We start from the raw sequence: 13,407 nt of genomic DNA on the forward strand, positions 1-13,407 counted from the left end.
TGAGTCTACACCAACTTCAAGGTGAAAGAATTGTAGAACTAGTGATTCCACGTCGTTTGATGTATATATCATGAGGTGTGGTACTTTGAAAATAGGAAAAATCTGCAAAAGTTTATTTTGACAATTCCGCGCATTGTACCGCGATTTTCTTTGAATGGAATCCTTTATATGCGATTATAATATTTATAAACAAGTGTGTCATAAATTACTGAGATTCGGGAATTATATTCGCATTTAAATCAAAATAGAATGTGGTGGCACATCCGCGGTTCTTGACGAATCTGCGTAAAATTTGTTATATTGACGTGTTTTTAATAGGGGGTCATTGAAATCGGATGCGTCTTACAAGCATATGCACATCGCGAAATTTGTACTAACTTGAAGGTTTTTTGAATGGTAAGATGCAACTGACGGCACACTTTGGCCGCTGAATGAAACATGAATCAATTAATACATACCCAGCAAAATAATTTGGAAGTAGTTCAATGTAGACTGGTTCTTTCACGGCATGTTTTGATGCAGTTCAAACGGAGTGGTGAAAGAGGCACTCCATTCCTTACATTTTAACCGCATTCGGATGCGATGCAATGAATGACAACCTTTCCTCACATTTTAACAGCATCTGTATGCAGTTCAATCGGAGTCGTGAAAAATGCACTCCAATTCCTTACATTTTAACAGCATTTGAATGCGATCCAACGATTGACATCCATTTCTCACATTTAAATTGCCAATTTAAAACCAATTTGTAGATACCTACAACTACAGAATTTTTATAATTTTATATAAAATAAACAAAATACAACCAAAAGTTAGGAACATTTTTACGGTAACTCACGAGAAGAAAATTTCCTAACGAAGTGCTGTTGGAGTACTTGTCGAAATCTCAACTGGTGATGGGAAGACAATACAAGAACCCCTTTAGCAGATGAAGCAAAAAATGTCAGCTTGGATTAAATGGAGAGCGGACGAAACAAACTCAGTTGCGATTGAATTTAATGAAGAAATTCCATAATCTGTGTTAATGTAATAAAGTTCTTATTATTCTTGTTTTACACAAACAATAAATTCTTTTTATTCATTTTGGGATAGTTAGCATTGACTTTCATTTTTATTTCACCTTTGAACTGCATAAAAACACACTCCGAAAAGTGCATTTAAATTCAATCCAAAACACTGCATAAAAACACGTGCTTTGGATGCAAATTGGACTGCATCCTATTCTACCCTAAAGGGTTAGTTAAAATGCGATTCCAAAGGTATAGTTAAAATACAGTGCCGAAGGGTTAGTTAAAATGCAGTGCTAATGGAGTGCATCCTTCAGTAGTCACGCTCTTGTAAAAATCATGAGTGAAAATGCGTAATTTGATGCACTTCCAGATCACTTGTACATATGATTTAACTGCATCTATGGGGGCAAACATTTTGCTGGGTATTGATAGAGATGCACTCGCTGTATCCGAAAAGCGCATGCATTTCAACTGATTTTTAAGAATTCGCGAATTACGCGCGTTTTAACTTTTGTGTTTTTTCTTTGGTTGTAATTTCAATATTTTAACTTTTGTGTTTTTTCTTTGGTTGTAATTTCAACATTACTCCCTACTTCTTAATTCTATTGCTTATCACAAAAAGCAAGTAGACTTTCACGATTACAAACTATTTTCCTTGTAGAATTTTTAGCAAAATACGTCAGGTTTTCTATGGAAACTTAGTGAAATAGAATAACATAACATTTCAACAAAAAGGTTTCTTTCATCTTTTGTTGTTGTTGCAATATGCAGGTTATAAACTCAATCTTTATAATATTGGTATCAAATGTTTCTACGCGTTGTCTAGATTCTGTACGCATTTCTAATTTATTTTTTTTTAGAGATTCTTGTAGGCTCTGAGTTATAATAAATAAAATTTACTCTAAGATTTCTTCAATATTTTTGATTTTCCGCTAAAATAAAAATAAATTTAAAAAATATTTAAGTTTTTACGTATAGATATTAAATGCTTTTAACGATGTATGTATACATTTTCTTATTACTACAAAAAGGAAATTTTTAAATATTTTTTCTTTACAAGGGAATAAAATAACTTTTGGGCGCAGCATCCAATTTGGCGAACATGAACAGATTTTAAACCACGATTTTTTTCTTAACCCATGTACCAAAAATCACGGATGTGCTCGCAAACATTTTCTTTTTTATTTTTTTTTTCATTGGAATTGTAAAGGAAATTTGAAATTTAACATATGGACTATGAGTTGAAAAAATTAAATTTGCTCCAAGATTTTTTTATTATCATTAATTTTCCGCCATAAAAAATAAATTTAGGACATGTCTAAGCATCTGCGGAAAGATAGCAAATGCTTTTAACGATTTATACATATATTTTCTTATTACAACACAAAGGGAATTTTTAAATATTTTTTCTTTATAAGGGAAAAGAGGAAAACTTTTGGGCGCAGCATCCAATTTTGTGAAGGCGAACCAATTTGAAACCACGATTTTGTCTTAACTCACGTAACAAAATCAAGAATGTGCTCCCAAAAAATTAAAAAAGAAAAATACTTTAATTTTCGTCAATGAATTATAAAAGAAAATTGAAATTTACCATATGCAACTCAGTTGTTTTTGAAAAATAGGGTTACATAGGCCCAAGATGTACTTCTAACATTTTATAGGAAACCAATTTAAATTTATATCAAACCATAGACTCGAGAAATCAAACACAAAAGTAAAGCAAAAAGCTCTGTATAATGCCTAAAGAACTGATATAACTTGAATCACAACTTTTACCAATAATACAGGATTCGTAACTTTTTCATAGTTCCATGAGGGCAATTAACTACACCGTTTTTGAAGTATGTAGAATTTAAGTAATTAAAGGATTTCTTTTTTAGGAGTTGTAATAGAAAAATCTACTCCAATATGATAGAATTTCTAAAAATAATAAAGCCTATGACTGTAGATAATGTGAAACATTTGTTCGATATTGTTAAAATAATACCTCGCAGAATAATTCCGGGAATTGTGTATAGCATTTCTACCTATGTAGAAGACTGTCAGTATCGTCAGTTATTTTTGAAAAGGACAAACTCCGAATTGTGGACAACATTCCACAAGTTTACAGTCAAAACTCTAGTGTGTATATTTACAATTCAATTGGTTCTTGTTTATCTCCTTAATGTGATCCCATCACAGCTGTTGACGACATTAACACCTCATGTACCTACCTCTGCCGTATAATATGCCACGGAATTATGATAATGGTAAAGTTTACGATTATCATCAGAATACACGAAATAACGAATATAGAGAAATACCATTGGGAAGAAATGGGGGAGAAGAACGAACGAGAGAATAATGTTTGCGTTGCATCTCTCTTACCAGAGAGTTAAAAAGCTTTGAGAAAACCTTTTTGTGTAAATGCCGGAAGGAAAGCTCAACACTGGCATGGCCTTCGTTTGAGTTGCATCCGCACGTTGTTGTCAGTCATCGCAGCTTCATCATCGCGTACGGTTCAAAACTCGCTTCACCGAAACGCAAGTATCCTTTCAGAAGGTTTTAACTTTATTGTTGTTGCTAGTATTATCATACTTGTTGTTGTTGTTTTGTGTGTCCTTTGTTAAAAGTGTCTGCTTCATATCCGCACTCAATTTATTTAGCTCTTTCATTTGGGGAAGACACATTGGAGATAAATTGAGAACGAGCACAAATTTACAAAAAAAAAAAAAAACAATAACAATAACGACAAACGGTTGTTCTACAGAAAAGATTGTAACACATCTGATTGATTGAAAAGCGGCTCTTTTGTGTTCTCGTTCGTTCATTTGGACGGTAGGTCGGTCGCCCTGTCGATAAGTATAGCCTGTCAGTTGTCCCGTTGGTGGCAGTACCGAAGCTTTTTATCAGTTATCTGCCAGTCTTTTCCTTACTTTGTGTGTGTATTAATGTGACCCAATATGTACGGATGTGGCACGAAATTTAATAGAGTTTCAGTTTTCCGACGGTTAATGATAAGATTGGTCAAAAGAAACCCAAAGTGGGGTTAAATTTAAGTGTTTGTGCGCGCAAATTGCTTTTGTTATTTTTGAAGAAGACAACTGCTTTGAAGCAGATTTGTCAATTGCTGTGATGACAATCGAAATGTAATAAAATGAAAATGTGTAATAGTCCTCCTCGAAAATCCCACTCACGCAAACTCGTTCATAAATACATACATAATACGTACGATTACAATATTAACCAATGAAATTATTTTGTAATTATAATAACATTTCCTTCATTCATGCGTTGATGGCATGGAAATGGGGTGGATGAGGGGACAGTGAAAGTGTGTATGTGCATCACTATATTTTGTTGTGTCGTGTGTAAACGTGTGCCACCAGCCTGACAAGTGAGCATCGTTGTGATTCATGAATTGTTTATGTTTCTGACATAACTCGGTCAGTTGGTCGATGACATATCTTTGTCACATGTTACGCATAATTAATGGATACAAACGTACGTATGTGGTCAAATACACACATGCATACGCAAAAGTGGATAAGCTCAAACCCAGAACGCAGACACACAGCGAATTTATTCATATGCATATGCAAAGTGTTGCGTAGTCAAAGAACCCATTCCATTTTCAATCGTTATGTGAAAATTTAGCCGTCGGATAGTGGCAATTTGCCGACAATCAAAACTAAATTAATGCAAGTGTGTAATGTAAATGTGCGTACGTGTGCGTCTCAGTGTTTGGTGTGCGTGTACAAAACAATTGTCTCTAAGGATAACATACAATTCATTCAGAAAATATCCTTTTTCCGCAAATACTAATAAAAAACTTTTAGCGCGTTTTCATTGTTTTGATATTTCGTTTCGCAGCACAGTGTAAAAGGAATTCTGTAAATATTGGCTGTTCTTATGGATTACCGTATATGTCCTATTATTATTTTAAATAATTTTGTACATTAGGTTGTTTTATCGAATCGCCTAATATTAAATATGAATAATTTTCTCAAGTTCATTTGTTCAAAATCTTTCTTTATTTAATCTCTCTTTCTCTATTATTCTTAGTGAAAATCCCTTACAACATGTTTTTTAGTCTCATTTCGATAGGACTTGCCGCTTCCAAGCAAAATCCTGAAAACCTAAAATAAACCTAAAAATGTGAACTTTGACCGCGATTTATTTGAAAATCCCTAAAGCTATTTTTCTTGTTTTTTGGACTTTTCTCACCTATTAACATTGCTGTTTAAAAACTTCCCAGGTATAAACTGTTTTTATTAAAAGTTAGTCAAGGCGCACCGTATATAACATTCAGTGCATTATCCCAATTTGAACATCTATATCTCAAAAATAGTAAAACCTACGCACATTAAAATCAAAACATAAAATAACCCTAAAAATCTGAACTTTGACCGCGATTTATGTGAAAATCCCTCCGGCGATATTTTTTTGTTTAATTGTTGTCTTATTAGGACGAAGGTCATTTATTTGTGAGAGTTTTATTTAGTTGAATTAATTGAGCTATCATGACCTAAGGAGTTTGTATTGAAAAAGTGATATCATATTCAAGCAATATGCATATGCATCAGGCATATTAGATGTGCTGCTAGATAAAGGCTGAGTTTGAAAACTTGTATTTATACTAAACTTATTGCAAATATGCAGTTGTGAAGTATTTTCACTACCAAGTCAACCTAGCGTCTCTGGTCTTCCTAGAATCCTTCAATACACACACATGTACAAATCGAAGAGGGTTTTTCTTCATGAATTGTAATGCCTTCCAGTTCGGAAGTTTGATAGATTGCCAGTGGCTTAGAAGAGGTAGGCAACATTGTCTGTTTGTTGGCGAGGTCCCAGGTTCAAACCTCAGCCGGGGGCAGCCAGGCTCATGCTATGAATTTTTATTTAATTGTTGCCTTATTAGTACGAAGGTCATTTATTTGTGAGAGTTTTATTTAATTGAACTAATTGAACTATCATGACCTAAGTAGTTTGTATTGAAAAAAGTGATATCTAGCGAAGTCCGGACACATACAACCAATATGCTACGAATTTTTTTGTTTTTGATTTTTCTCATCTATGAACATTGTAGTTTCAAAATCCGCAAAAACTTCCCAGGTGTAAGCATCTTTCATTCAAAGTTAGTTAAGGCGCACCGTGTAAAAACTCATCTAATATCATACAGGGAATATAAGGCAAACTCTTACCCCCATTATTATAAGTTTTCTTTTGTTATTGATTGAATTTTTCGAAGAGATTTTTATCGTTTCGGTTAACTTAAATTAAAATGTAATCATTAAATTTGAAGGAGGGCCTTCTTAACATTAAAGTTTAATGGAAAATTTTTATTTTAGAGTCCTCCAAATTGGTTTAGTTTCTGATTTCAAATGCATTCAATAGTAAAAGAAATGAATATACCAACAATTATTCAAAATTGTAACGGCGTTGCTAAGTTTGCATATCTAACAATTGAGGTATACTCCTCCTTCTGCCATACACTACATATGTCAGTAATTGTAGATTATGGAATAGATCTTCTAGTATATAAAATTTGAAAACTCCTAGGAAAATAAAAAGCCAATTTTACAAGTTTCGAACACAAATTGAACACAAATAGCAATATGTTTTTGCATTACAGATTGATTGTGTCCAAAAAATGACAAAAATGCTGAATCTTTTCCAAAAATTCTCAACAGTTTTACTTGAAGTTGTTTAGTTATATTTGAAGTAACGGTACCTATAACATGACCTATCTCAAGGAAATTCGCGGATATTGTGTACACCGTATTATTAATATTATTTATTCTGATACAGAAGGACAAATATAAATAAAGGTGGAAAAAAGCTGCCTTTGTATTTGTAATAAAGCTTTGAAAAATAGAGTAACAGCCAAGTCGGACTATAGGAAAGGTTTGGAATGAAATACCTAACATTAAAATAAAATAAAAAGTTCGAATATACAATTTTCGAATGATATGTGGTATAAATGCTAGTTTCCAAGCTTAGCCAACCACAAAAATAACATTCTTATAGGCCTGATGATCGGTCTAACCATGAAACCCCTGAAACGTAGCATAATGGTTGAATGTGTGGGATTTCGGTGGATTCCTAATTTTTCCATTTACCTCTTAGGTCATAAACATCTCAACTCGATAAGAGAATTAATTCATATTATTAATGATTCTTTTTGCAATCCGATAATATGAAGCCTTAAGTATTAACATGCGATTAGAAGTAATTATATTTGCGTTACGGATCTAATTATATATTTCAATAGGATATAACGAAAACGTCTTGTGGTGTCACTGCGACTACCTGTGATGGCGGGGTATAGACCCACTATAACGGAAACACCCGATTTTATGTATTTTCAGGATTTTAAGCTACAAATTTGAATATAATGTTTTTTCTCTTTACCAAAAATTGTCAATATACATAGGTCCACGTTTTTATATGGCCCCATATAACTGTACATCGCGTTTTAAGATTTTTTAGGGTTTCTGGCCAAATTTTGCATCAAATTGGCTAAAAATTGAAAATTTTGGGACCTCAGTAAGTAACGAGCATCCATATAAATACAGTATAGGTCAAAGTTTTGATATAGCCACCATATAAAGCATTGAGGTTAAAAGGTTCAAAAAATATGAGGAAAAGGCAAAATTTTTTAGTTTTCCATTTAAATTACATGAAAGATTTTTCGTACATGGATTGAGAAAAAATGCCCATTCTCAAATTTGTTCGATACACTAATTTCGGTTATTGCGCGCAAAAATTATGGCGGTTTCAATTCGGAAAATAGGAAAAAATCTTAAAATAGCGCTACTCTTTTATTGATCAAACGTGTAAATATTTGGTTTACTGCATGGTATATGAGTACTGAGGACCCATAACTTAAGTAAAAAAGTTGTATATTTTCGCGGAAAATAAGAAAGAATTAAAAAAATTATAGTTTGTAGAAGAAGATTAAAACGAAAGCAAAACTTAACAAATCTGTTCTGCGGTTCGCATATTATAGCAAAAAAAATATTGAGAAAATTTAAAAAAATGTTTGTAAGAAAAATATTTTTTTTATACGCTCCACCATAGGTTAAGGGTATATTAAGTTTGTCACTACGTTTGTAACTACTCGAAACAATCATTGTAGACCCCACAAACTATATATATTCTTGATCAGCGTGCAATTCTACATCGATATAGCCATGTCCGTCCGTCTGTTTGTCTGTGGAAATCACTCTAGCGTCCGAACGGATTGACGTAGGTGGATGAAATTTTGGGAAAATCTATTATATGTACGTAGGACTTTTGGTATTGAAAGCGGGCTATGGAGGTCCACGCTTTCGTGTAGCCCCCATACAAAATGACGCGTGACGCGTCGTCGTTTTAAGGAATTTTTAAGATATTTGTCCCATTTTACTACCGAATTGGTTGTAAATTGGTATTTTGTGTCTCCAGAGGCCAAAAAACATTCCTACCAAAGTTGGTTTATATAGGTAAACGTTTTGATATAGCCCCCATAGGGAGATATTTCCCGATTTTCGGTATTTTGAAGGTTTTGGCCTCATTATCACACCGAGATGGCTGAAATTTGGTATTTAGTCTTCGTTGAGGGTATAAAACTTTCCCCCAGAAATTTTTAGGTATAGGTCCACGCCATCATATAGCCCCCATAGAACGGTACCTTCCGATTTTCGGTATTTTGAAGGTTGTGGCCACATTAATCCACCGAAATGGCTGAAATTTGTGGTGGAGGGTATAAAAAGTTCGGCCCGACCGAACTTAATGCTTTTCCTACTTGTTTAAATTCATTTTGTGAGTTAGTTGAATGTAAATGTATTTTAGGAAAAATTCACGGAAAACGCACTTTTATTATTGTAATCACTCACCGAATACTCACTAACATCTTGTGGAAAATATGGAAGACGTTCTAATAAATTTTGGGTCCCTTTAAATGGGGAATAATTTTGAAGGAAAACTGTATCAGGAAATATACGTTTTGAAATACGTGTAAATCGCGAAATCTTCACAATCACTTGATGCACATGCAATTTCCCGATACAACGAATAGTTTTCTTTTCGTTTGTATACATTTACCAAGATTTACTTTGACGGCTGCGATGTAGCAAAAGAAACGATCCACAGAAAACGCGAATTAAGTCTCGATATTTTCAAAATCATTTTTCGCAAATTTTTAAATTTTAACAGTAGCTGTTTCCGCCGTTCTAGTGGATGGATTTTCACGATCTGTGATTTATATGATGCGGGCCATCGAAAAATTAAAATATGGCGGGGTACCAGCACACTCAAAAGGATGTTGTAAATACTGTACCCAAAAAAGCAGCCTACTATGAAAAAAGAAAAGAAAAACAAATCCCTCAAAAGTTGACGACCCCCGCAAACGTTTTATGGACCATGATCTGCGAATCTGCACCTTGAATGTTCGCACTCTTTATAGAGAAGGTGCAGTTTACGCATTTTCAGATGTACTTGCCAAGTACAAGGCCGACATTACTGCCATACAGGAAATACGATGGGATGGGAAAGGCGTCACAACAACACCTAAGTGTGACGCACTGTATTATAGCTGCCATGACATAAAGCAAAATTCTTCAACATCAGCCTTATTCGCGCTCATGCTCCCACTGAAGACAAGGACGAACTGAACAAAGACATATTTTATGAGCGCTTAGAAGAAACATATGGCCGTTGTCCTGCCCATGACATTAAAATTATTCTAGGCGATTATAATGCCAAAATTGGAAAGGAAAATGTCTTTGGCCCAACAGTCGGAAAATTCAGTCTCCACAGTGAAACATCTGACAATGGTATGAGGCTGATAGACTTCGCAGCGGCAAAAACATGGTAGTTAGCAGCACCAGATTTCAACATCTCGACACCTGGCTGTCACCAGATCAGAAAACAAGAAATCAAATTGATCACGTTGTGATAGATGGTAGACATTCATCGAGCGTGTTGGATGTGCGTTCGTTCCGAGGAGCAAACATAGACTCGGACCACTACCTTGCTGCAGCAATGGTACTCTCCCGGTTAAACGTAGCAAACAAAGTACGAACAGACACAACACGAAAGTTAGACATCGTTAAGCTGCTAGTCACAACAGATAGCCACAGCATATTCCACTGAACTAGCCCAATTGCTTAATCAAAGCACTCCTCATCCCGATAACATATCAGCGTAATGGCAAAATATTGCCCACTCCATGCAAACAGCCTCAAAATCCATACTTGGATACCAGAAACCTCCACCACGGAATACATGGTATGGTCAGGAGTGTCGTGCTGCTACCAAAGAGAAAAATGCGGCATATATGGCTACTTTACAATCCGTAGCAACGCGTAGCGCACGAGAGAGATATCGGGTGAAAAGGAGAGAGGAGAAACGTCTTTTCCGCAGGAAAAGAGAAATGGAAAAGCGGGAATGTGAAAAAATCGAGATGTACAGGAACCAGAATGAAGTCCGAAAATTCTACCAAAGAGTCAAGCATCAAACTGATGGCTTTGGTACAGTCACATCCTCCTGTAGAGACCAGCAAGGTAATTTGGCAACTGATACAGATAGTGTGCTCAGGATATGGAAAGAACATTTTTCAAAACTGTTGGTATCCAATAGCAGCGAAGACGACGAAGATACCACAGACCCAATCCCAGAAGATGGTATTGAATGTATACCGCCCAGCCAAGATGAGGTAAAGACAGCAATAAATCGGCTGAAGAATAATAACGCAGCCGGAGTCGATGGCTTACCAGCCGAGCTGTTCAAAATCGGAGGCGACACGCTGATAAGGTGTATTCATCAGCTAGTTAGCACCATCTGGCAGGAAGAACGAGTACCCGACGATTGGAACCTGAGTATCATGTGCCCCGTCCACAAGAAAGGAGATAAGACTGTATGCTCTAACTAAAGGGGCATAAGTATACTCCCTATTGCCTACAAGATCGTGTCAGGGATATTGTGCGAACGACTAAAGCCTATGGTCAACCAGATAATTGGACCATACCAATGCGGCTTTAGACCTGGCAAGTCCACCATTGACCAGATATTTACCCTGCGGCAAATCCTGGAGAAGACCCAAGAGACGCAGATCGACACCTACCATCTTTTTGTCTATTATAAAGCAGCCTTCGACATCCCGCTTCGTTCAAAGGTATTCCAAGCCATGTCTGAATTTGGTATTCCCGCAAAGATCATCCGGCTTTGTAAAATGACTTTAACTGACACGAGATCTTTAGTTGAAATAGGAAAGAAACTCTCCGAAAAGTTTTGTACCAAAAGAGGTTTCAGAAAAGGAGACAGCCTTTCGTGTGATCTCTTCAACATCCTGCTGGAAAAGGTTATACGAGAGGCAAACGTCCAAAGAAGTGGCACAATCTACACCAATAGCCACATGTTAGTTGCTTACGCCGATGATATAGACATCATGGGACGATCTGTAAAAGAAGTAACGGATACCTTTATGAAGGTCGAAGGAGAATCTGCTGAAGTGGGTCTGGCGGTAAACGGTGAGAGGACCAAGTTGATGGTGTCGACGCGCAATGCGTCCATTGAGCTCGGACCAACTGTGGAAGTTGGTTCCTATAATTTTGAGGTAGTAAAAGACTTCGTCTACCTCGGCACCTCCGTAAACACAACAAACGACATCAGTTGTGAAATAAAAAGAAGAATTGTATTGGCCAACAGATGCTACTTTGGTTTAAGTAAGCAGTTTAAAAACAAATCCACATCTCGTCAAACAAAAATAACGCTCTATAAAACACTGATACTACCCGTGCTGATGTATGGCTCCGAAGCCTGGGTACTTGCGCAAGCAGACATGGCAGTGATAGGTGTGTTTGAGAGAAAAATTCTTCGAAAGATCTACGGACCAATCTGCGTTGACGGTGATTGTCGATGTGGTATGAACCACGAGCTGTATCTGCAGTACAACTACATCAATATAGTTAAACGTATCGAGATGCAGCGATTGCGTTGGCTAGGCCATATCATAAGAATGGGCGAATATGAACCCGCTAAAAAGGCGTATAAATACGAACCGCTTGGCGGTGCACGCAGAATTGGCAGGCCAAGGAATATGTGGCGCAAACAAGTGGATGAAGACATGAAAAGGCGCGGTATTCCAGAGTGCGAAGCAACAAATAGAGAGAATTGGAGATCTTTCCTTAGTTCGGCCTGTGGAACAAATGTTCTGTAATGGGCCAGCTAAGTAAGTAAGGTACATTGGAAGTGTAACCTTCATTTTGTATTCTTCTACTTTTACTTCATATGTCCGTCATTTGAATAGTTTAACCAGCAATCGAATATCAACGTAAAAAACTTCGTTAGCTTCAACTTGTTTTTACCTATTTTTTTAATTTACGCGGTCATAACTTCCACGCAAATTAAATTTTTTGCAAAAGTTTTGAGCTTTGTTCAAACACACCTAATTTGATTTATAATAGTGCAAACCTTGGCTTCATGGGAACTAAATTTTTTTGTCTTTCACTCATATGCATTTTTTGTAACACTGCAAAATTAAAGTACTCCATTTGATAAACGCCTCCTCCAAATTGCATATGTCTATCATCATCCGTTTAGAAAATATATATTTTTGACATAAAAAAACCCATTTTGGACACACGGTGTCTATTCCTGACTTACTAACTCTTGTTTTTATGTTTCAATTAAAGATTACGAACAAAAAAACCAACATCAATAATTACATGTAATGCAAAATGCCCAAAAATGTCTTCGAAATGAAATGGAGGCCAAATATGTCCAGTAGTTAGTCCAAAAATTGTCAAAATTTGGAGACCAATACACACTAGGAATGTAAGTGATATTCCTAGTGAATATTCGTTATTATTTTCTAGTCCCTAATCTAGTACCTTCGTTCCGATGACGTTCGAAAATTTGACTGAAACATCAAAATATATAAAATCAGGAGGTGTCGATAGGGTACATTTTCAGGGAAGCTTTTGCATACTGAAAAGGTTCCGCAGAAATGTTTCCCATTTGCAAAAGCCAGAAGTACCAAATTCAATTAGTCGACATGAGTGAAACTTTTATGTCCTGTTTCTCTAAGACGATTCGAATTCAAACTCGTCGAATTACTACCAAACTCCTCTTGTTATAGGAAATTTGATTGAAAATAAAAACATTTCGAATCGTTTGGGAAACAGAACATTAATGTATTTATTTTTTAATAGCTAATAATACATAAATTAAAAATACGCCTCAGCGCCTGAATGACTGTAGATGCTAACTGCCAGTACTTATACTGATTATAAACTCTTGGAAGTACATAGAAGACGAAATTCCTTTGGTTTCTTTGGATCACTTCGTTTTTTTAAACCTTACCATTATATGGATGGTATAATGAACTTTCTCTTTCGGTATTTTGAAGATTGTGGCCTCAATATCCAACCGA

General features: G+C 35.7%; 1 protein-coding gene across 1 annotated transcript in view; it reads left to right on the forward strand.

The window, feature by feature from the left end:
* Positions 1–3,911: 3,911 nt before the first annotated feature.
* LOC141394316 (cell adhesion molecule Dscam2-like) overlaps positions 3,912–13,407 on the forward strand; it is a 192,738-nt gene continuing 183,242 nt past the window's right edge. The window contains exon 1 of the mRNA XM_073968569.1: positions 3,912–4,138. The gene's annotated coding sequence lies outside the window, so the exon portion shown is untranslated. The remainder of the gene's footprint in view (positions 4,139–13,407) is intronic.

This window comes from Musca autumnalis, unplaced genomic scaffold (assembly GCF_047663935.1).
Source record: "Musca autumnalis isolate F117 unplaced genomic scaffold, ASM4766393v1 scaffold_2, whole genome shotgun sequence".
Taxonomy (NCBI): domain Eukaryota; kingdom Metazoa; phylum Arthropoda; class Insecta; order Diptera; family Muscidae; genus Musca; species Musca autumnalis.